Source organism: Equus asinus, chromosome 25 (genome assembly GCF_041296235.1).
Source record: "Equus asinus isolate D_3611 breed Donkey chromosome 25, EquAss-T2T_v2, whole genome shotgun sequence".
Classification (NCBI taxonomy): domain Eukaryota; kingdom Metazoa; phylum Chordata; class Mammalia; order Perissodactyla; family Equidae; genus Equus; species Equus asinus.
In genome coordinates, this window is record NC_091814.1 from 39,481,817 (window position 1) to 39,507,223 (window position 25,407).

At 42.4% G+C, this 25,407-nt stretch overlaps 1 long non-coding RNA gene across 3 annotated transcripts in view; it reads right to left on the reverse strand.

The window, feature by feature from the left end:
- Nucleotides 1-23,399, reverse strand: part of LOC123280812 (uncharacterized) — a 59,316-nt gene extending 35,917 nt beyond the window's left edge. For all 3 annotated transcript variants that reach the window (XR_011498288.1, XR_011498286.1, XR_011498287.1), the window contains exons 1-2: nt 23,281-23,399; nt 21,381-21,489 (exon numbers count right to left, since the gene is read on the reverse strand). This is a non-coding gene — a long non-coding RNA (uncharacterized lncRNA). The remainder of the gene's footprint in view (nt 1-21,380; nt 21,490-23,280) is intronic.
- Between the last annotated feature and the right edge of the window lie 2,008 nt (nt 23,400-25,407).

Here is a 25,407-nt window from a genome sequence, read left to right on the forward strand (position 1 = left end):
CTTGTAAAGACCCAGGTTAAAGTGCCCCTCAAAGTATCTATAGGTAGGTATCAGGTCTGTGTGGCTCTGCTTTGATTTCTGAAATAAAGGTTCTGGGGCTCTTTTGTCAGATTTTTCTATCAAGTTGAACATCTTTCTGGGCATGTTGCAATTTAGATATTTATTAAGCACTTTTGTTAGCTGGTAGTATGACAGCTACCTGCAAAGTTGATTAAACAGACACAGCCAAGGAAGGAAAGATGGCTCCATCTGTCCATTAATGATGCTGGAAGCCCAGAGAGAGAGGTCCAGGCACAGGGGGATCTGTCACTTCCCAGCTATGAGTGTCCTGTGGCGCTTTTAACAGGAACCAAGGTGCTATGCTGGGCAGCTGTCCCCTAAGGATAGGACTCCTTGACCTGAGGCCATTAGAATTAAGCCACTTACTTCTCTAGGAAAGAAGAGATGGATTCCTTGATAAGGCCTACTGCCTTCCTCACATTCACACACACGTTTTTTTTAAAAAGGGAAACTCAAGATCCCAGACAGGAAGCTGCTTCTAAGCTTTGCAAAGGCTCATTAAAAAAAACAAGCAAACAAACTCAGAGCTGTGAATGAATGCATACAAATGTCTTCATAAACTTAAGTCCATGTGAAATACGGTTGATCCAACCCATCAGGGATTAACGAGCCTTCCCACAAGGGCCAGTTGGCTTTCAGGCTAAAAATGGACTTAAAAACTCCAGTTTGTATCATCTGATTCTGATGAAGGGCAGAGTCTTTTGACTATTCTCTCAGATTCAAAGAATGTGGGATTATTCCCCTGATAGCACACAACCTCCCCATGAGTTGCATGGTCCCAGTGAAGATGTAAGCGTTCGCCTCTGGTGAAAATGAATTTCCACGGAAAATATGACAAACACTACGTTTCGGGTCTCAAATAAATCAGGTTTTAAACTAGAAAGACTTTTCTCATTAAAACTGTGCTTTGGGGAAGAGGCTCTGACAGAGCTTGTGGTGGTTCCTGATGGTCCTGTAGGGCTTTGACCTGGGGTCCCGTGACCTGTTCTATTTTGTTCATGTTTAAAAAGGAGAGCAATGGAGAGCAGTGCAAACAGCATGGACTGTGCAGTCAGATCTACCTTCACATTTGGAGCCTGCTGCTTCTTCACTGTGTGATATTGGACAAATTAACTAATTTCTCTGAGTACCTACCTTATAGGGTTGAAACAATATATGTAAAGAACTTAAGAAAACACAAAGTGTCAGATTCTTAAAGCAGACTCATAAGAATAGAGCTCTGAACCAGTGTCAAGCTTTACTAATCACTTCAATGAGACAAGTAATCGCAAGGCTCAGGCAAAGCAGCGAGTGGTCCAGGACGAAGGCAGCTCCTCAGTCCTTTCACGCTACATCAAGATATTCTCTTGCCCAAATTAACACAGGAAACCTTTAAGCCGTGTATGTGGCCATATCACCTACACACAAAAGAGCCATCATGAAGTATCTTCATATTATACTCCATTCCATAACTTACTTTACCTTTTCCCGGGACCCATGCTCCAAACATCTATAGATGCCAGATTTGTTACAAATGAGCAAGCCAGGCAGACCAGGTACCTCCTTCTAAAAGCAATTCATAGATAAGGACACTGCACTGGCAAATATCATTAGTGTGTTTACGATAGTGTGTCGGAGCATGTTTACACGAAGTATGATAGCATGTTTACACAAGTGTGATAGCATGTTTACACGAAGTGTGTTAGCATGTTTACATGAAGTGTGATGGCATGTTTACATGAAGTGTGATGGCATGTTTACATGAAGTGTGATAGCATGTTTACATGAAGTGTGTTGGCATGTTTACACGAAGTGTGATGGCATGTTTACATGAAGTGTGATGGCCTGTTTACATGAAATGTGTTGGCATGTTTACATGAAGAGTGTTGGCATGTTTACATGAAGTGTGATGGCATGTTTACATGAAGTGTGTTGGCATGTTTACATGAAGTGTGTTGGCATGTTTACATGAAGTGTGTTGGCATGTTTATATGAAGTGTGATGGCATGTTTACATGAAGTGTGATGGCATGTTTACATGAAGTGTGTTGGCATGTTTACATGAAGTGTGATGGCATGTTTACACGAAGTGTGATGGCATGTTTACACGAAGTGTGATGGCATGTTTACACGAAGTGTGTTGGCATGTTTACACGAAGTGTGTTGGCATGTTTACATGAAGTGTGTTAGCATGTTTACATGAAGTGTGATGGCATGTTTACATGAAGTGTGTTGGCATGTTTACATGAAGTGTGATGGCATGTTTACATGAAGTGTGATGGCACGTTTACATGAAGTGTGATGGCACGTTTACATGAAGTGTGTTGGCATGTTTACATGAAGTGTGATGGCATGTTTACATGAAGTGTGATGGCATGTTTACATGAATTGTGATGGCATGTTTACATGAAGTGTGTTAGCATGTTTACATGAAGTGTGTTAGCATGTTTACATGAAGTGTGTTAGCATGTTTACATGAAGTGTGTTGGCATGTTTACATGAAGTGTGATGGCACGTTTACATGAAGTGTGTTAGCATGTTTACATGAAGTGTGATGGCACGTTTACATGAAGTGTGTTAGCATGTTTACATGAAGTGTGATAGCATGTTTACATGAAGTGTGTTAGCATGTTTACATGAAGATTTGATTGAGTTACCTTCCTTCATTCTTTCCCATGGGCTTCCCTCTGGCAAAGAGAGGATGCATTGCAGACCTATCGCTAAACACTTGCTGCCCAGCACATAACCCAGACTGGGACTAGATAGATAGTAGCTTTTGTCACATTATTAAAAATAATAATGGTAATACAACCATGCTCACACTCTATTTCTGCCTGACTTTCCAGGTCTTGCATAATTCAGTCTCTCTATTTCCCGCCACCACTCATCCAGGCCTCATTTCCTCAAGTGTGTCATTCTCGTCTCTGCCTGTTCTCCCCTTGCTCTATTCCACTGTTGTACCCATCCTTCCAGGGCAGTCAGGTGCTCTTTCCTCCTGGAAAACTCCCATGCCTACTTCTGCCCACTGATCTGCCCTTTCTACCATCTGCAATCCATGATCTAACACTGATCCTAGGGTATCTTATGTCATGCTGTTTCTTACTTTTGCATGTGTGACAGTGTTCTTTCTCCAAATAGATTATAAATCCCATTAGAGCTGAGAACTCTGACTAACTCCATCTGAGTCACTTATACCAGGAAGCATCCCTTCATCCACCTCCCCAACAGATGTGGTCCCCCTGGTATTGACCCTATCAGCACCCCACTTACCATATTGTGATGTTATCATAACTTCTTGTAATTCCTGATTTAACTATCATCTCTCTTTATGGGCAACAAGTTCTGGGAAGACAGGGTTACGTCTCTCTTTCTCACTTTCATGTCCCTACTGCCTGACATAGCACCTGGCAAGGAGTAGGTAATTAAATGTTTATTGAAAAAATAGGTTTTCTAGTGGTAGTACGAGGTGGAGCAAGGAAGCCCATTAATTTACACAGTGAACATACTGAGCATCTACTCTGGGTACGCAGGACACAAAAGTGAGTAAGATATGATTTCAGTCATCTGATCTCTGGACTTACCAAGTTTGAGTCAACTTCTTTACCACCACTATCGTGGTCTCCAGATATACACAAAATGGCTATGCAGATAAAATCAAAACCAAATCCAATTAGTTAAGCTCAATGAGTTAATGGGAGGGAAGGAGAAAAATAGGGGACTGCAGCTCTGGAGGGATGCGGGTGCTCCCATTGCCCCTTCTGCCTCCACAAATGGCCATCACAGAAGCTTTACTACTGGCCCCAATTCGTGTGAAAAGCTTACACCCATCCTCAAATTGAGCTTTAACTTAGTAGCTAGCAGATCTTTCTCTTGCTCCTCACTTCCCTGTTCCTTGTGAGCAGTATGACATTTTGTAGGTATATGCCAGGACACCTTTCTGGAAACTCTTAGAATGGCACAATCTGCATAGCATTCTGACTTGTTTACAACAGATTTTGGCCACCAACATAACAAATTCGAACCTACATGCTAATTAACTATAATGTTCAAACTAGGTAATAAAATATATTTAATATTCTCCATCTTAAATATCACCCTATGTAATAAAAGATATGTTTTCATTGCTTTTCCAAAGTCAATCACTTCTCATGGGTTTGGTGCAAGGTCAGCCTGTTCCTCAATCTTCTGAGAAACAAGGGAAGCAATGCAGTTGATGTCTCTGAGTTGTGTCTTATGAAAGCTAAAGATAAACTCTGGCGGACTGGTCTCTCACATCCTCCTGGGAAGAGGGGTTGGGATTATGGAATGAGAGCAGATGGATTCACACACGACTTTTTCTCAAGCCTATAAAGTGGCTCCTGTCTTTCCTTTCTTCCTTCCCTCCTTCTCTTTCTTCGTTCTTTTGCCAAATGATTACGTAGTGTAGATCCCGATGAGAAACGTTCTGCCATTCAGGCTTTCACCTACAGAGGCTACTTCCTGGTGTCCAAGCTAAAGTTGTCTGCAATCTATGCTGACATCACCAGCTACCTTCAGCCATACATCTAAAAAGATTGATCCTCTCAAAAAACCCCACCTGGCTGCCCCTTTGTCTCCATCACATTTCCCCTCTGCTAACCCTCCTCTCTTTTTTCTCCCTCCTGGAAGGTTACCTCCATATCCCTTGATACTCTCTTCAAAGCCTTTCTCATGCTCTGTCCTCCTCTGTGGCCATGTGTTAGTAACTATTTCTCTGCCCTCCCACTAAACTGGAGCTCTTTGAAGGCAGGATCTGGGTCTCATTTGCCTTAGCATCCCCAGTGCCTTCAAGAGGGCCTGGCACATGGTGAGTGTTGAGTAAATGTTTGAATTTAATGAATTCATTGAATCAACGTTGAATCAGAGAACAAATACTTAGCAACTGGGAGATACAGAAAGAAGAGGGTGTAATGATTCATATTTGAGCACTTCATCCATCTGTGACAGAGGGATAAAGGGCAGGGATCCTGTAGCCCACAGTACTCTGTGAAGCTGGGATCGATGGAGAGGCAGTAACAGGAAAGGACAATAGAAATTTCAACTGTGCCCTGTGTAGTCTCTGGGGACAGTTGGACAACACTGATTTAAAGAAAAACTTGAGGAAAAAAACAGACAAAAGAACCCCTTCAGCTGCTTTCAATTAAGCCAACGTAACCCCTTCCCGTTTATCAGAAGTCAGCACAATTTTTTTCTCTTTCCACACCACTTGGAACTCTGACCAGTGATCCCAGATGGTTCTGTTTCCAAAATAGATTTCAGCACCATCTCCCCTGCATTCATTTGGATTGAAAATGAAGGCAAAAAGAATTGCAATTGCTTGAGAGGCCTCTTCTGCCCCTGCCCCGATCCGTCCCTAGGAAGTCTGAACTCGGAAGTCCACTTGGAGGGGCCCGATGGAAGGGTCCGGAGGAATGTAAACAGCATTATGAAACCAGAACCTCAGAGTTTTGGGAGGTTCCTCTCCCCGATGTGCCCATGAGTCAGTTAACTGTACTTATAAAAGAGACGGAACAGCCATTTGAAGTGAAATCTGTCTTGTACTGTTAGCCCAACCCTGCAACTCCTAAAAGCGACTGGCCTGGCCTGCTTCCAGACTGCACTTCTGGAGTCTGTAGCCTAAACTACAGAGAGGGTGGAACAAACACCATTATTGTATTTTATTAGTGCCCGTTTGCGTACCATCCTGGCCTCAGGCACCTGGCCACCTAAGATGTTCCTTTAGCTCATCTTCAGGATGCAAACACTTGCCTGACGGATAAGTAGATGGCATAAGCACATTAAGTTCCTCAGAGCAAAGACGCAGTCACATTATTTGACACAAATTGGAAAATTTCAGTGAGTGTGGTTTGCTTTCTTTCTGATGTCTTCAATTTCTCATGAGAAGCTTAAAGCGGATTTGCAGACTGTTTGGTATCAGGATTTCCAGAATACTCTTTCTCTCCCAGGAAGGCGAGTATTTTATTAGAAGCAATAATAATGGCAAAAGCTACACTTAATTCTTCTCCACCTTGTGTCAAGTCCTGTAGCAAAGCGCTCTATATGAGTTACCTTTGTATTAGTCTGCTAGGGCTTCCATAACAAAATCCACAGCCTGGGTGGTTTTAACAACAAAAATTAATTTTCTCACAGTTCTGGAAGCTGGAAGTCCAAGATCAAGGTGTGAGAAAATTTGGTTTCTGCTGAGGCCTCTGTTCCTAGTTTGTAGATAGCCACTTTCTCAGTGTTCTCACATGGCTTTTCCTCTGTGCACATGAGGAGAGAGAGAGAGATCTCTGGTGTCTCTTCCTTTTCATAGAAGGACACTATTCCTATCGAATTAAGGCCCCGCCCTGTGATCTCATTTTAACTTGATTACCTCCATATAAGCCCTAACTCCAAAGATAGTCACATTAGGGGTTAGAGCTTCAACACATGAATTTTGAGGGGACACAATTCAGTTCAGAATAACCTGAGTCCCCGTTAAAGCTCAAGAAGTCAGCGGCATTCTCCACTTTTTAGTGCTGAGTAAACTGAGGGCTAAGTAATTTGCCCGAAATCTCACTGCCAATAAGTAAGTTGTTGTTGGTGGTGATGCTTTTTTTATACAAGGAGAGGTGGAGCTATGGAGAGCTCATTGGTATGAATGTAGGGTTACTCATATAAAAGGTTAGAAAGGAACTGGCAGGTGAAAATAAGAGCAGAGCACTGACTTCGTGGCCGTTCTGTTCAGTGAGACGAGTCACTGGTCATGGTGCTGAGCTCCGGGGATGCAAAGGCAAGAAGACGTGATCACTTTCTTCCAGGATCTCCCAGTCTCAGAAGCAATGAAGCAAGTCTTCCTGTCTGGCCCTGATCTGGATAAATTTGAGAAATGTCCCTTTGGGCCCCTTCCTTCTCTGAGAGAACCTTCTTGGTCCTGCTTTGGTCCTCAGAGGCCACCTCCTTCACGTCCACCTCCAACATGGCAGCCAGCACCCCAGATATCCAGCATCTTCATTGGTGGCAATTCACCCTTTATTATTCTCCCTTTATCCTCACACTTGTCCAGAACTTTATTGATATTTCTTCCATTAAAACGTCTTTGTTCCAAGTCCCATTCCCTTGAGGCAAGTCTCTCAGCTGGGAAAGGAAAGGTCAGAGCTCATTGTTCCTTCCCTGGGGTAACATACTGACGTTTTATTGGTGACCTCTGGAGACTGGTGACTTCCAGTACAAATTTCAGGCACCATGGCAGGCAGGACAATGGGAATTTTTTTTATTTTATTTTATTTTTATTTTTTTTTATTTGAGTTATTGATAGGTTGCAATCTTGTGAAATTTCAATTGTACATTAATGTTTGTCAGTCATGTTGTAGGTGCACCACTTCACCCTTCGTGCCCACCCCCCACCCCACCTTTCCCCTGGTATCCACTAAACTGTTCTTGGTCCATAGTTTTAAATTCCTCATATGAGTGGAGTCATACACAGATTATCTTTCTCTCGCTGGCTTATTTCACTTAACATAATTCTCTCAAGGTCCATCCATGTTATTGCAAATGGAATGATTTTGTTCTGTTTTGCAGCTGAGTAGTATTCAGGACAATGGGAATTTTTTGAGAGCAGTCAGGTCTGTCAGTGGACATCAAACCCACAGTGAGTGAGCCATCATTCATCCTGGGGTTTTCATAAATAAGGCTGTTCCTGCTACCACACAGAACTGTGCTAAAGGATGTGTAACAACCTCTTGTCAATGCTTCCCTCATGTCTCTTAGACCTTGTATTTCAGAATGAGGAAGGTCATTCTGCCTATGGCTGTCTGCCAAGGACATCCCTGGGAGTAGACCTCAACCAATGACTCTCCAGAGATGGAATAAAAATACTTCAATTTCCTCATCCCTTGGGTGGGATTATTCTGAGGCATGTGTTTTATACTGTGACCTCTCATTTTCCCACAGAGTTTTAGTCATCCCTGTGGAAAATGGCATAATAACATACCTATTACTGGCTGCCTCCCTTGCCCTGGATCACTTCTCCACTGCCAAATGGCAAATGGTGTTTCCCGTGTTTCATAAATCAACTCCTTGCACTAAAATCCTTTTCTCAGTGTTGGCTGCTGGAGGGACCCAAACTGAGACATGGCGGCCATCAGAGAAATGGGCAGAGGACAGGGGACAGTGCAGCTGGACAGGGTGCAGGCCTGGTTCTCTCATTGTGCCATGTGGTCAGCAGCCCACTCTGGGGAACCTTACCTGCATCCTATTCTTCCCTCCTCTATGTGGTCATGGAAAGAGGGTGGGGAGCCCACGCCAGAGCTTGTCTGTCTGTGGAAATGTCTGGAGAGGGCAGCCTCAGCTGATGGTGTTTCTTTGACTGTAGACCCTAACTTCCCTGTGTAGGATCTTAATTGCAGTTGGGTCTGCCAGGGCATGTACAGGGCCCCTGGAATTAATTTGTTTCAATAGAATGCATGGGATTTGGAGTCATAAATGCCTTGTTTGGATTCCAGCTCTACCATATATGAGCTATCTGGCTATAACTTCTCTATGCCTTATTTTCCTCATCTGTAAAATGGGATAATAATTGCTCAAAGGATTGTTCCAGGGATGACAATAATAGCTAATAAGGTTCCAAGAGGCTTACATGAAGTTAATATAACTCAAATGAATCCTATGAGGGTGTATCACACGTCCCTTACCCCAAATCCTTGAAGCCAGATGTTTTGGAATTCAGAATTCAGATTTAATAAAGATAACAGGATGCATGTAACATATTTCACAGAACCTCCTTTGGGGTCTGAGGGAATCCCCTAGATTCAATCACAATATTTCTGCACCAAAAATAGGAAGATTTGGGGCCAGCCTGGTGGTGTAGTGGTTAAGTTTGCATGCTCCACTTTGGTGGCCTGGGATTCACAGGTTTGGATCCTGGGCACAGACCTGCACACCGCTCATCAAGTCATGCTGTGGCAGCATCTCACATGCAAAATAGAGGAAGATTGGCACAGATGTTAACTCAGGGCCAATCTTCCTCACCAAAAAAAAGACTTACATTAAATGGAATAAAGCTCATGAAAAGTCTCGTTTTGGAATTGCAGATAAAGGATTGTGCCCCAGAGAAGTTAAGCAACTTTCTCAAGATGACACACTAGGATTTGAGCCCCAAAGATTAGTGCCAAAGCCCCTGCTCTAACCACTACACAGTACTGCCTCCAGCAATGAGACCCTCTCACCAGAATGAATGAAGGTAGTAAGAAACTTGAATCTGATTCATAAGATAGGTAAGAGGTGCATTTTGTTAATATCATAAATAAATTTATATAAATAATTTCTCCCAGAGACAAAATTAAAGAGTATAGTCACATTTGAAACATTAATGCTATAAAATATCAGCCTACAAAAAATAATAGCTACTTTTATTTCAATTCCTTGAAAATGCGCTGAATAATTTATGCATATTCATCTCATTTAACCCCCAGAAGAGCCCTAAGAAATAGGTTGTATGAGTACCACCCATTTTATAGCTGAGGTCAATTAACTTACCCAAGGTCACCCTTAAATAAGTGGCAGGGCAGGAGGTCCAGGCTGGGTCTGTTGAAGCCTGTGCCCCTTCCACTGCATTGCCCTGTCTCCAAGAGCAGGTATGTGCTGCTGACCACCACTGTGTGGTTCACCCAAGGTCACAGGAGAGCCAGCATCCAGAGCATAGACTCCCCCGGCCTCGCTACCTCAGAAGGCCTTGCAGTGACTGACTTCTGCTGTGGAAAGCTCCACAACTCAATATTATTCTTTTTGCTGCCCACTCTTGCCACTCTGAGCAAAGAACAGTGCCTGGTGTTCACTAGAAGATGCAAGGGAATTGATTGGAAAGAGAATTTTACTGTATTCCAGTCCTGTCCTTAGTGTTGCACCACTCTATATTTAGATAAATGCTCTCTGCAGCCAAAGAGGCATTAAAAACAAGCTCAAAAGGTACTAGGCTCATGCCAGGAAACCATAAGAAGCTGCAAGTTCTCATTCCTTGCCCAAAGAATGACTATTAAAAAAACAAGGGACAACAAAAACAAGCCAGCTCTGCAAACACACGGTGCTTCAAGGTCAGGGCATTGCCTACTCTGAGGGCAGTTGAAGAAGGATCCTGTCCCACCTTTACAGAAATGAGGCCCTAAGGGGAGGACCCAAACAGGTCTCAGCCCGAGCTGCTTGTAAAGTCAGGGAAGAATGTCCACAGGGAAGTCACGGTCTGGCTGGAGGGATCCCTGCAACGCACCAGGTGCCAGCTGCTACGTCACGGGCCAAATATGAAGCCTGGTATTTCAGAGGAGGAAGGTGAGTTTGAAAGATGACTGAGGTTCATTCATTCATGGGTCTAAGGCTTGGTGGGTAACCATGGTCCGACCTCCCCAGTCCCCTCTGGATCCCCACTCTGGGATCCCCAAGAGGGTTGTGATTCCTCCGTTATTTATTGCAACATATATTTTAATCATTAACCGCCTCCCACTACAGTTATTTGCACACATCTTGGGCTTTTTAGGGAACTAGAAACTCTTTGAGGGCAGAGAACCGTCCCTAGTTATTTTATAACCTCTAGGGAAGCCAGCATGGCATCTACGAAATTGAGATTTTCAAATGGACCTCGATTGTGTAAAGCCTTTTCCAGTTGTATCTTCTACTGGTTGGGGCCAATAAACAGTTTTCTTTTCCAGTTTCGTGAAGCATCGGATCTCTGGACTCTATCTGGTCCCTTTCGTTTCTGCTCTCATACAAACAATTCTTGCCTGAGCATCTCTGTCTTCTTACACTTAGCTAAACGCAATAAGTGATAACCAACATCTTCCCTGGAGACAAAGGATTGCCAGGCACCTGGTCTGCCTTTTAAATGATCACCAGCAGCAGATTTACCAAATGCTTTGCCATCACTTCCCCAGGTCTCCATCTTCCCAGCCTTCAACATCAGTGCCTGTGCCGCCCACCATCCAACTCCTGAGTCAACGCCACATATTTTGCATTTCTCTTACATTAACCCCCACTTCAACGGACCAATTTCTAAATTCGCTAGGGTAATTAACACTAGCTACTATAATAAATAAACCACAGAATTTCAGGGACCTAACACAAAATAAGCTTGTTTCTTCCTCATATAGTCCAGTGCAAGTACTGCTGGATGACAGACTACCTTCTTCCAGGTGTTGATTTAAGGAATCCAGGCTCCAACCATCTTGTGGTCCCACCATCTGTCTTCTGCTTCTAGCCAATGGAAGGGGAAAGAGATGGTGGAGAAGCTATACCCTCCTCTAACATCCCTGCCCCAGGAGTGACACACAGCACTCCATGTTCCATTGCCCCTATGTAATGTATCCACACCTAGATGAATGAACAGGCTGGGAGCTATTTCTGCCACTAGAGTCTAATAATAATCAAAGCTGGAATATATTATGCATATTTATTGTGCAAATTATGTACTTTAATTATCTCATATAATAGACACACCAACTCTAAAAAGTAGGAATTATCATTACCATTTTAGAAATGAAAAAATACCTAAAAACATATATCAGGCTCTAAGTCTCAGCGACTATATATATGTATATATCCTGGGGCTCTGAGAGGATAAATAACTTGCTCAAAGTCACAAAGTAAGTGGCAGGTCAAGATGTGACACAAACTTGTATGACACTTAAGCCCCTTTCTCTTTTTTTGTACCATGGAGCAAGAAATAACATATATCTGCTTTGAGACTGGTGGATGGGAACGATTAGGACAATGACTCAAGCTGGATTTTTGAAAAGTAAGTATCTGACAAGCCAGAGAGCTATTAAAACTGGAGAATGACATTCCTGGTTGAAGCAACAGTATGTGCAAAGGCACTGAGGCCTGAATGAGCATGTTATGTCTACGGCAGACTTAGAAATAATTATGATGTGTAGATAGTATTTACCTGAGGGTCCTAGGAATACCCAAAGCAGGTCCTAAATCTCAGCCATCCCTCTTCAAAATGTCTCTAAGGGAGTTATACGCCTACAGAACAATGGTAAAGGAAAGTAAATGACACATCCCATTCTCAGCTGAAGTTGGGCCTCTGCCACAATTCACAGCCTTTGCAAGCTGGGCTGGAGCACCCAAGCAAGCCTGAAGGCTCAAAGAGGAAACACTTTTTCTCCCCATAAGCCCAAACCCAACTTCAAGATTTCACCACACCTCATCTGCCATAAATGAAGAGAAAAAGTGAAACAGATGAAAATGCTTGATGATGCAAGAAAAGAGCAGAAGGTTAACTGGGCATGTCCTAAGCAGGAAGGCCCTGATTTTCTCCCCATTCAGGCCACATGGAAGCCGAAAAGAGAGCTAGATCTACTGACTGCTTCTGCAGCACAGGTGAGAGAGGTACAGGAGAGCACGAGAGAGGACTATACCTTTGCACGTGACCTTATTGTTTAAATCAACTGTACTGACATAAAATTTGCATAAAATAATATGCACCCATCTTAAGTGTAAGTTTGATGAGTTTTGAAACTATAGATACACATGCAACCTCCACCACAATCAAGATATAGATCATTTCCGTCTCCCCCTCTGAAAATTCCTTTGTACTTTTTTGTATTCTATGCCCCTGACCCTGAACCCCAAGTAACCACCGATCTGTTTTCTGTCACTATGGATTAGATTTGCCTCTTCTAGATTTCATATAAATTGAATCATATGTATGAACTTTTTGGACTCTGACTTCTCTTGTTCAACAGAATGTTTTGCGAATCATCCACGTTGTTGTGTCTATCAGTAGTCTGTTCTTTCTTATTGCTAAGTATTGTTCCACAGTGTGGATACACTACTGTTCGTTTATCCACTCACCAATTGATGGACATCAAGTTCTTTCCACTTTGTGGCTATTACAAATAAAACTGCTATGAACACTCACGTACAAGTCTTTGTGTGGACATTGTGAACAATTTTTTAATGGATAGTCCGTGATCTTTCTTAATGGACCTATTGGCAAACCCGGTCCAGATTTTCACCAACCTATAGCAACTCTGCCCCACAGGATAGGAAAGAAGGAAGAGGAAGAAAATGAGAGAAGCATCACTTCTCTTCTACATACCTAAGGCGTATGGCTCCATAATTTCCATGGGTAATGCATATTATGTCCCTTTTATCCCATGTTTTTCTCCCCTATTTTTCCCTTGCTAGTTTTTCTTCTTGTATTTTCTCTCTTATTTCATTCCTCCTTCAGTTTTTTTTTAGTGTTTAGGTTTGAGAATTGGAAAGAGTAACTATTTTTTCATCATGAGACCTAATACCCTCATGAATGATTTTAATATTTCAGTTTGCTATTAAATATGGGATCTACTTTAAATAACCTGGCAGCTTATCAGAGGAGTCATCACCCAAACATGGCTAACTGCGTCTTGGCTACTTCTCTCCCACCCCAACTGTGAGGCCTGGATCTGCCAGGGGAATATGCCATTGTCCGTGTGGTCTGATGTTTTCGGCCTAAAAGAGTGAAGAGTCTCATACCTCATGTAGTTCTACCCACCTTCCAGAAATGAGATTAATCAATAAATAGTGTCTGATCCATTATATTTTCTCTTAGAGAATAAAAATGAACAAACAAACAAAAACAGCCCATGTGAACATCGGTGGTTACAGTAGGAAAGATAAGTAGGAAAACACAATTAAGCATGACATATTGAATGACATAAATAAAGTGTTTGGACTGATGTCAAAAACTGGTAGACTGTGGGCTGATTAGAGCCCAGAGAGATGCTTCATTTAGCTTGCAGTGCTTAAATAACATTTATCCAACATTTAAAAGTCGGAAAACTTCACAATAAAATTTCACATACAAAAAAAATCAGAATATCTGGCAACTAGGTCCACGTTGCCACTTCACAAAAATCTCCTGGAGCTGAGTGGCAGCTGCTCCCTTTGGCTGAACACGTTGTGCTCTCTTCACTCCTGTATATTATCTACCTGGCCCTTGTAGGCATTTTAGTTTGCAACCCCTGTGTTAAGGCAACACCTCCATTACCAGAGAGGAAGTGGTGAGACACGCTTTACTGACAGGATAGGTATTTCAGAGGTGGAGACAACATATGAGTAAAGAGCCACATTCCAGGACAGGAGTTAACTTCTGATGCCGTATCCTGACACTTCTTCCCTCTCATGAGACAGCACAGTGTTTTGGCTGAGGGGCTCCTGTCACTCGGTGTGGCTCCCAGGGCATCTTTCCTGCTCTTAAGAGACCAGGTCATGGGGCCAGGAAAGCAGGCCCCCCAGGCTGGTGCTCGCTGCTAAGAGGCCTATACCTGAGGTGGCTCTGCTCCTTCCTCCTCCACCAATTCTACCTCCACAAAAAGCAATTGAGCAGACTGGAACTTTCCACAGTGCGCTGTGGTTTCATAGTGATGTTACACAAGAAGGGAAGAGCTTTGAGATGGTTCTACTTGAAGCTAGTTCTCTCTTCTCTACTCCAGACCTACCTATCCAACTATGCACTAGATATCTCCGCCTTGATCCTCCACAGTTACCTCAATCAAAATTTTTCCAAATATAGGGGGCTGGTGGTGCAGTGGTTAAGTTTGCACGTTCTGCTTCGGCAGCCCGGGGTTCGCCAGTTCAGGTCCTGGGTGCAGACATGGCATGGCTTGGCAAGCCATGTTGTGGTAGGCGTCCCACATATAATAGTAGAGGAAGATGGGCATAGAGTTTAGCTCAGGGCCAGTCTTCCTCAGCAAAAAGAGGAGGATTGGCAGCAGATGTTAGCTCAGGGCTAATCTTCCTCAAAAAAAAAAAAATTTTTTTTCCCAAATCTACATTTGTAATCTTTCCTTGCCATCCTCCCAAAACAAAATGTGTTCAGTGTCCTGTATTTCCTTGTTGTATCCTCTCAATCACCCAAGCCAGGAGTCTTGGAATCATTCTAGGCTTCTCTCTCTTCTGATCACCTATTTCCCAACATCCAAGCAGTCATTGGACCAAGAACAAACCACCTCCTTACTGTCTCTCTTATATCCCCTCTTCCCCATCATTAGTCAAACTCTGACACAAAGTGTTCCAACAGTCCCTCTAAGTCATGCCCACTCCATCCCTCCCGGTCCTAAACGCAAGGCAGACAGAGTGATTTCTAAACGGAGGTCTGATCATGTTTCTCTTCCGCTTAAGCCCTGTATTGGCCCCACTATTTGCATAATGGATTCCACCCAAGGTTCTCACTGATCTGTTCCTGGCCTAGCTCTCTAGACTTGACATGTCCAATATGGTGATCATGAGCCACATGTGCTAGTCCAAACTGAGGGGTGTCATTAGCATAAAACACCAGATTTCAAAGAGTTAGTGCAAAGAATAAAGAATGTAAAATACCTCATTGATAATGTCTATATTGATTACATGTTGAAATGAAAATATTTTGCATATATTGGGTTAAAAACATATTATTAAAATTAATTGTACCTGGGGCCAGCCCCAGGGCCTAGTAGTTAAGTTCGGCACACTCTGATTCAGCAGCCTGGGTTCAGTTCTCAGGCACAGACCTATACCACTTGTTGATGGCTATGCTGTGGCAGTGACCCACATACAAAATAGAGGAAAAGTGGAACAGATGTTAGCTCAGGGTGAATCTCCCTCAACAAAAAAAAAATTAATTATACCTGAGGCTTTTTTTTACATCCTTTAATGTAGTTACTAAAAAACTTAAAATTACATATGTGGCTCTCGTTATGTTCTAGATTTTTTCCTCACCACATCTTCCTACCCTTTAGCTGTTCCATGTTGTACTCTGCTAAACATCGGGCATGCCAAATGACTAACAAAGCAAGCCATGGTATTTTATAATCTTATACAGCCCACTTGAAGTGAAAGTTAGGACGTCTTTGAACTAGCACACCTCATTCCACTCGTGATGGCTTAAAAATATATCCACAAATACTTTGACACTCGTCCTTTTAAAAGGTAGACTTTAATTCCCCTACCCTGGAGTATGGACTGGACTTAGTGACCTGCTTATGTTAAAGAGAATAAAGCAGAAGTAGCAAAGGGTGTCATAAAAGGCCTTAGGACCTCCTCCTCTCTCTCTCATTATTCATTCTGAGCGAAGCTAGCTGCCATATAATGAGGAGATTCAAGCAGCCCTATGAGAGTCCCACATGACAAGGTCCTGAGGCCTCCTGCCAACAGCCACGTGAGGGAGCCATCTGAAAAGTGGATCCTTCTGCCCCAGTCAAGCCTTCAGATGACTGCGGCTCCAGTCTTCACTGGAACTTCATAAGAAAATCTGAGCCAGAACAACCCGGCTAATCTGCTCTCAAATTTCTGAACCATAGGAACTGTGAGATAATGTTTGTGGTTTGAAGCAGCTGAGTTTTGGGATCATTTGTTACACAGCAATAGATAATTAATACACCACTCATGCCCTACATGCCCTCCCCATTTCCTCCTGAGGACAGGAAGAGAGAAGAGAAGTTGATAGAGAGTTCAAACTTAGGTCTCACCTACTTAGATATCAAGATTCACTTCAAAAATCGTTCCCTCTATGAAGCCTTTCTTAACAAACCCCAGCCAATCCCCGTATGTCTATAGGATTTTTTTAAAATTTAGAAACGTTTTTTATGCATTTTGAGCTCAGTGTATTAACTAAAAATATATTTCCTGCTTTTAAACTAACTTTTTAAAAAAATTAATTTTTTTCTGCATATAAACATGATAAATACACATGGTAGAAATTTTGGAACAATCTAAAAAGAAGAGAATTTAAATCCCGTGAAATGTAATCTCACTGAGGAAAACACTATTGATATTTTTAATATCCATTTTTGCATATGCTTTTTACATAGATAAGATTATTTTCATCCTCTTTTCCTCATGCAATGAGCTTGCCTCTCAGCTCCTTGAACTCCTCACTTCAGCTACTCACGCCACAGTCAAGCTCTAGACCAAGTTCTTGCTACTCAAAGTGTGGTCTGTGGACTGGCTACTTTGGCATCCTCTGAGAGCTTAGTCATGCAGAATCTAAGCTCCCATCACGATCTTACTTCAGGACATTTGCATTCCCTTTGCCTGCAAGGCGAATCCTCCAGTTATTTGCATGACTCACTCCTTCACTGCATTCTGGCCTGTGCTCCAATGCCATCTGCAGAGAAAAGCCATTCCTGTCCACCCTAACTAAAGCTGCATTCCTGTCGTGCTCTATCCCCATACCCTGCTTTATTTTCTTCATAGCATTTATCACCACTTGACATTATTTTCTATGTATTCATTTATTTATTTCCTCCAATAAATATTTATGGAACACCCACTACGTGTCAGGCACTGTTCTAAGCTCTGGGGACACAGAGGAGGACAAAATTAAGTCCCGACATCCCCCACTCTAAGGTAAGCATGCTATTCAAATACAAGTTGTTAGTTATTATTTCATGTTTCTTTACTTATTCATTCCTTCAAGAAGAGGCCCAATCCTCACCATCAACAGAAGGCTCCACGCCAGGTCCCATGACTTAAACCCACCCTGAACAGTCCAGCTTCTATTTAGAAAGATTTTTCAATGTGCTTTTGTGCTGTGCTGAGCTAAGTTTGACTTCGGTGTTTTCAATCCCAGTGAATTGTCCCCATACAGCTTCCCTCCAGTGGAAATTTCCCTTACTTGATGTAGGCCTCCAACTACATAGCTGGTAGTTGTCTTATTCCTGTGCAGTTTATCTGAGTTCAAAGGTTTCCCCAGAATGGGGACCAAAAAAATCATCATCATCACCAACAGCAGCAACAGGATTAGTTAGGCCCGATAAAATTTTCAAGGGGCAAAGTTCGTCTTTGGTGTCCTCTCACTTCTTCTGGCACCTTCTTCCTACCCTTCTGCACATCTAGGTTCCATTCCCTGGAGGCCTGACTCTCAGCTAGTTATCATGTGTTCTCTCCTAAGGTGGCAACTTGTACATCAATGGGAAGTGCTTGGAGATGCAGAGAAAAGGGAACACAGATAGCTAATTATGTGCCAGACATCATTTCTTCCCACACAATCATTCCATGATGTGAGGCAAACACAACCTAGAAGGACATATTTTGTCCTTTATTTTACAGATGAGATACTGAGGCTCAGGGAGATTACGTGCCCATGTCACCCTGGAAGGTCTGAAGGCAAAGCTCTGCCTTTCACGTCTCCTGAGCCTCAAAAATTCAAAGAAACACATTTCTAACAGTGGATTATCAAAGCCCATGATTGGAAGGACTTGAAGAAAAATAACAGGGGTGGAGGTGGGAAGAGAGTGATGAGAATGTTGATGAAAAGGGAGGATTTATGCAGCAAGATCCTTCAATTATCGGCTTGCCAAAATTTAGAGACAGAATGGATCTCGGATAGTGTACCAACTCCTTCACGTTACAGAAGTGGAATGTTAAGGTCCAAAGTGGGTAAGTTACACTCATTCAAACCTAAAGGACTGTGATGAGAACATGCAGTCCAGGAAAAGCACACCTACATGGTTATAATTACAGGAACCACATTTTCCAATGGTCTTACTTGGGATGAGAGAAGAGATGACCAATTTTTCACCTATTTATAAAACCCCAGTGTCCCCATCTGTGTCATCAACAGAAGAATAATCACCATAATTTTATAATTATGAGTAGAGAATTACCGTTTCTAAGTAGAGTTTCCAAATTTAGCAGCAATCACATGTCTACCCAGGTTTAGCATAGGAAACGATGTGTTATAAAATATTAAGTAAACTTATCAGGTAGATATACTTTGTTTTGAAATCCTTGTCTTGATTTCTCAAAACTACTAAGGCCAAGGATCAAAATATAATGGATGTCATAGCATAAGCCTGTTTACAAGAGCATACAGCATGGAATGAGAGCTCTCTCATGGCCCAAGGAACATGGGGCTCCTCTTTCTATACAGGGTTGACAAGGCAGAGAGGCAGCCAGTCCTTGCCTTGTCCTTAGAATGGCAGGGATAGGACTGGGTGACGAGTGGTTCATTTATGAGCATCTGAATGCGATCAAACAAAACCTTTATTGAACTCCTACTCTGTGCCAAGTACCGTATTACCAATAGGTGGGATGCAGTCTGATGGGTAAAATAAGATGTACACTAAGAAAATTAAATAGTTCTCGTGAGTATAAATATGCATGGTAATGATAATTAACACCTTCTGTTTGCAAATGTAGAAGGATAATATTTTAATATATTATTAACTGATACGCTTTCCCTTCTCAGTAATTCTGGTTACCTGTGAACCTTTTCCCACACAGGCTTTCTTGGCACACTGCCTCAGGGACAGGATTATACTACAGAACAAGAGGCAAATTCTTGCCTTTTGAATTTCAAAACCTGAAATCTTGGCAAAAACAGTATGTTTGGAAGAAAAATAGAAAATAGATCTGGAAATGGTCATAGTTTTTTCCTACCCCTAAGATAAGATAAAACTAGGGTGGGAAAAAAAACTGGCCAGGAAAGATGAGAGCAAAAGCAGAAGAGTTAGATCCTTGAATGGGTCACTAAGCAGACGCCTGTGTTCCATCCCCTCTGCCCTGACCCTGTCCAACTGAGTTCCTGGTGCAGAAAAGAGATAATAGATACTACAGGGGAAACTGAGGAAATCCCCTCATCCATGTGAGGGGAATCTGTGGCCAGCACTCATTCCCCAACCTCTTGCTGCTGCTCCAGGCTCAGGTAAAGCCTCACAGACCCCAGGCCCCTCTGCTCATTCACCCAGCATTTCGTGGAGACAACAGAGAAGAACACCTGGTTGGGAAAGTATATCTAGATGGAGAGGACCCGAGAGCCTGAAAGTTCCCCCCACATGCCCACGGAGTTTGGGGACAGACCAAAAATTTCCCAATCACCCAAGAGAAAGAGCTGAGAGAGACTCAGATCTGAAAGATGTTGTGGCCAGGGGCTAGGAGGACAGGCAGAGACTTAAGTGGAATTCAAGCACTGTAGGATGATGCTCAATTCAGCCGATGCCAGTGTGGACTGATGAGAACCCCTGAGGACTGATGTCGACCCCTAAATTTGTCTCCCCATCCCACGATAATGTACCCTGAAAGCTCCCTAGATCATCCAAATCTGCCAGGTTCATGATCCCACTAGGTAATTATCCATCCCCCAAAAGGAGCCTCCAGATTCTTCACAAATCTAGCTCCATCCATGCATCTATGTTTAACCAGCTTCCTTCAGAAACATTCTCGCAGGGTCCAGCTAAATCCCCTACACTGTAGGCACAAATGCTTTCTTTTTCCCATTCTTAGGAAGTAAAGAAAAGACCAGGACAACATATTCTGTGTAACAGCCACAATGCATCAGAAGAGGGAGAAGAGTAAGGTCTACATGGTTGTAGTTTCCTGATACGTGAAAGACCGCCCTTCTGAGCTCAGATACTAAATCCAGAACCTGAGTGGAAAAGTGGGGAAAGTTTGTCTTCCAAACTCTCCTCTCCTTCCCAGCCTCCTAGCTCGGCCCTTTTCCCACTTTGGTGGTGCTTAGTGCCCTGTCCTTGCAGCGTCTTCTCACTGTCTTCCCATTACAACCCGAAACTCATCTACATTAAAGTGACTCAGAGTAGTTTGAGGTTTAACTCCTCCTCCTTCTCTGTCCCTACAGCTAATCAGTTATTAAATTTACCTCCTTGCTATCTTTCCTCTCCCTTCCATTATCTGGAAATACTGTTCTCCGACTATTCCTTCTCCTCAGTCCAGGAACATGGTAGAATTCCACTTCCTCTGCTTCTTGAAGTTAATCAGGGCCATCCATGTGACTTGCTTTGGCCAATAAAATGTGGGCAGGGGCGAGATATGTTGCTTCTGGTGGAAGCATTTAATTGCAGTATCTGACAGACACTACAGCACTTTCTTCTTCCTGCCGCTGGAACCGACAGCATTCCAGATGGTAGACTCTGTTGACCTGATTCCCAGAGTAAGAACTCCAAGTCTACTTACAACAGACTTGCAATGTGAGCAAGAAAGAAACATTTGTTAAATGAATCCACTGGTTCTTACTGTGTCTATTGAAGGAGGTTATCGAGAGGACGTGACCTCCAGTTCACCCACGAGCTGGATGGCAACAGGAGGCTCCTCACTCCCTCCCATCCTTGGAATCTACGCTCTGCCCACCATTCCCACAGTGGGAGCCATTTCAAGGACGTAGCCCTGAGAGAGGAGACCACCTGGACTGAATATGTGACTGACACCCATCAAGCCTTATGTGTAAGTTCCCTCACTTATTAAAACTGCCACCTACCAATCTGGAGTGGTCCGCCTCTTCCATCTCTCCCTGCCCTCCGTGTATGGGGGGTCAGTTTCAGATTTCACCCAGGAAATTGCCAAAGTTGCAAACCAACAGCATGATGCCCATAATCTAGCCCATCCTGACCAACATACCTGGGCTACTCTTGGGGTTCAGGCTGTCATCACTTCCTATCTGAGCTCCAGTACATGCTACTCAAAGCATGGTCCATGCACAGGTGTCAATCCACAAAATATCACTGGTCTGCAATAAGGTAGGTACAGAAATTGAGAATAAACATTTAGAAATTCTTACAACAATTTAACTGATTAACTTTACCTGTTGAGTCTAATAACAAAATATTTGGGCTTATAGTTCCCCCAAATTTTAGCATTGTGCTTTGCCCATGGGATGCTACAAAAATGCTTGTCAAATTAAATTGGATCAGGGGCCTGACCTGTGGCATAGTAGTTAAGTCCAGTGTGCTCCGCTACAGTGGCCCAGGTTTGTGGGTTTGGATCCCAGGCATGGACCTACACTACTTGCCAAGCCACGCTGTGGTGGTGACCCACATACAAAATAGAGGAAGATTGGCACAGATGTTAGCTCAGGGCTAATCTTCCTCACCAAAAAATAAATAAAAATAATAAATTGGATCAAAGCTCCAGGATTAAGTAGATTTATGGTAGGATTTCAGGCAGGTCTGGGGGATGTTCATGGTGCAAGACCCTTCGTCACTGAGGGTGAAATCATCCTTTAAAAGTTCCCTGAGATGGGCATGGATGTTAGCTCAGGGCCAGTCTTCCTCAGCAAAAAGGAGAGGATTGGCAGCAGTTAGCTCAGGGCTAATCTTCCTCAAAAAAAAAGTTCCCTGAGTCTACTCTTTGTACCAGCACAAAATTTAGCTCCAATAAGCAGAGAATCTTTTTGAGCTCTTTCTCACTTAACATTAAATATTGTTTCAGTTTTGCCTACATAAGAGCATGGACATGAAAGTATTTATTCTTTGGAATATAACTTTGTAAATATATTATTGCCTATGAATATAATTTTTCAAATTATCCACAAATTGACATTTTGTGGCTTGACATTTTGATACATTTGTTCAAGAGTACAAAAGGGTAGTATAACTGAGCCCTAAATTACTTCCTCACTCCCTCCAGGACTAAGTAGAGTTATATTTTTCTTCTCAAGGCTCTTCGACACATTAATATATTTTTCTGCACCATACAAGAAGTAGGCAGCACGGTCTTCTGAAAAGAACACGGGGCTAGGTGTTAGGAGACCTGGTTCTGGTCCTCATCACCCACTCACTTGCTACTACATGAAGCCTTTCGCTTAATTAACCACTTGGTGCCCTAATTGCTCCATCTATTAAATGAGGATAGGAAGTTAATAATAACAAGTAAACAACATCAGCTCTGTTGTGAGAATCAAAACAAAGAGTACTGAAGTGCTTCGTGGTGAATAAAGCGCCACACAATTATAACTCAGCATTTACATATAATACTGCCTTGTAATGTTCTCGTACACAGATTTTTCTCCTCTCAAGCCAGGCAAGTCCTTGAGAGATGCACTGTGTAATATTTCTTTGTATCCTATCCAATGTTCAGTCTTTTGGGATAAACAATATACATACAATGATTGTTTGAAAACTGTTTAATTTACCAAAAGTTGTTGAACCTCTTCACCATTAAGTAAACAGCATAAACTTCATAAACTTCCTACGCTGCATGATGGGAATTTCTCACTCACATTGACAACATCCTATCAGAATTTTGGTTAAAGAGAGTTGTAATTGGTGATCTGAGTTCCTTGAGGGCACAGGTCGTATCTCATTAATCTTTGTATCCCCAGTACTTACCACAGTCATCTGAGCACATAGAAGGAGCCCAGCTAATGTCAAAATTAATAAATCAATGAACTTTAATTAAATCTTTCCTAATATTACCTCCATTCAGTACCCTGAAACCTAAAAAGTCAATCTTTGTTTGATTTTGGTTAAATCGATTTCTAATTTCCAGAATCATCTAAACATTTTAAAAGCACACTCACCCAAAAGTCACATGATTTTCCCATCCTCTTTCCTTAGTGAGCACAAGCAGTTCTAATTCAAAGATCATTGAGAGGATTAGGCTGCAGGAGTGGGTGTGGCAAGGAACAGAACAGATATTGGTCTGAAAGACAGGAAAAATTGTACTAATTGTTTAGAGGATACGACATTCTCCTGTGCATGTAAACAATCAAGGTAAAATATGGCAGATGAATAAAGAGCTCCTGTATAGAACTATAAACTTTGGCAGGAACCGCTGTGCTGCAGAGCGAAAGGCTTCCTGCTGGGGGCCGCAATGGAAAAAGTGACCTCAGAGAGGAATCCAGAACAGAAATGCTCAGAAAGAGGAGATGAAACACCATAAAGTTTTGGTTAAGTCATTTGGTTCCAGGCATATAAAAAGTGTAAAGCTGTTTCAGTTTAAAAAAAAATGCAGATTACATGAACTTTGTAGATTATTCTTTTATTCTAATTGTGAGAATTCCAAAGTGCCTCTGCCCTTGTGATCCTCAGAGACCTATTCTTCTAGGGAGGCCCAGGCAAGGGAGGCAAAATAAGGTAGTCTGGAGCTGGTCACTCAATGTTCCGCGGAGCCACGCAGCGCCCAGGGTGCGCTGACTAGGGACTCCAGAAAACAAAGGCAAAGACGGCACTAGAGAGAAATCATTGTGTCCTTGCTCACTCTCCTAGAGAGGGCTCCCCTTTTAAGGAAAAGTTTATATGTGTTACAGTAGCAATTTATGTCTTTCACCACCATATTTAGACACTTCAGTGAGTGTTTCAAAGCGGAGGTCTCTTGCTATGTGATGTGATCCTGAAACTTATGTAATAAATTAGGCTTTTGCAAGGAAAAAATAAAAATGCATCATGTTATATGGATATGAACAAGACCATAATCTAGAAAAAAACCACCCACCCCATCCACCCTTACCCCAAACAAGCTTTTATTTTTAAATATAGACCTACATTTTGAGCAAAGCATGAATCAAGTCACATATTTAATGTCAGTAGAGAGTGTAATTTTAGAGGCATGCCAGAAAGAAAAAGGGAGTGTGAGCACATAAAACTTATTTATATTTTTATTTATGCTATTTCCCACACATTGAAAATAAATTTTCAAGAGCACTGCTTTTCAAATTAATCTACTCCCGGCCTCTGAACATTTTGTTTAGCACTGCCCTCTAGTGTCCAAACGGATCATCTTCGTTTGCATTGAGGCAGAAAGTAAGCTACTATATAGTGAAGTCTACAAGCAGCATTCATTCACCAAATAATTTACCGAGAGCCTAGAATACGCGATTACTTTGGAAGATGGTGGGATACACAGACGTATTAAAAAAAAAAAGGCCCCGTTCCTTGTTCTGTTCTCAAGCAGCCCACAATGTAACAAGGGAGACAAATGTAAATGCGGTTACAAACATACTTGATCACACAAAAGAAATTAACTTTATTTAGCTTTTCACTAAAACGAGACAGACACAGCTGGGTTGTCTCCTTTTCCAAACAGTTCTGGACCATTATTCACATTAGCAGGTATCTGGCTGGCTTTGAACAGAACAACTTTGGTCAAGTACACAGGGAACATTCTGAAACAGAGTAAACATGCCAGGACGTACAGTGGGATCAAGGCCTAGTTTTAAAGATTTCTGGGAGAAAGCTCCTTTCACAGTCAACCCCAAAAGACACTCTGGTCTTGTAGTACCTAAGAGCCCACTAGTCACCAGATCTGACACACAAATCTAACATTCATTAAGCCTTACTCTTTTTTTCTGAAAATGTAGATTTTCCCTAGCACTGCGATGAAAAGTCTTAAAAGCAATCAAATGGTGGAGACCCTAAGAACTGATCACAAACTGTTTTAGGATCCTTAGATCTGCAAATTGCCAAGTGGAGTCACAGAAATACACACTGTTCTGAACTGGTGCATCCTCAGGCCTTCTGGGGAAGCAGAGGGAGTCTGAAGGAGTTGTCGGGACTTTTCCATTCAGGATAAAAGTGAAATTCAAACATCGAGTCAGGAACTACTACAGACCAAGAGTGAGGCTTTATACCATTTGGTAACGTTCCTACTTTTCACCATGTTTCCTTTCTTATTTTCTGGAGTAATTAGCCATGATTTGCTTGTAACC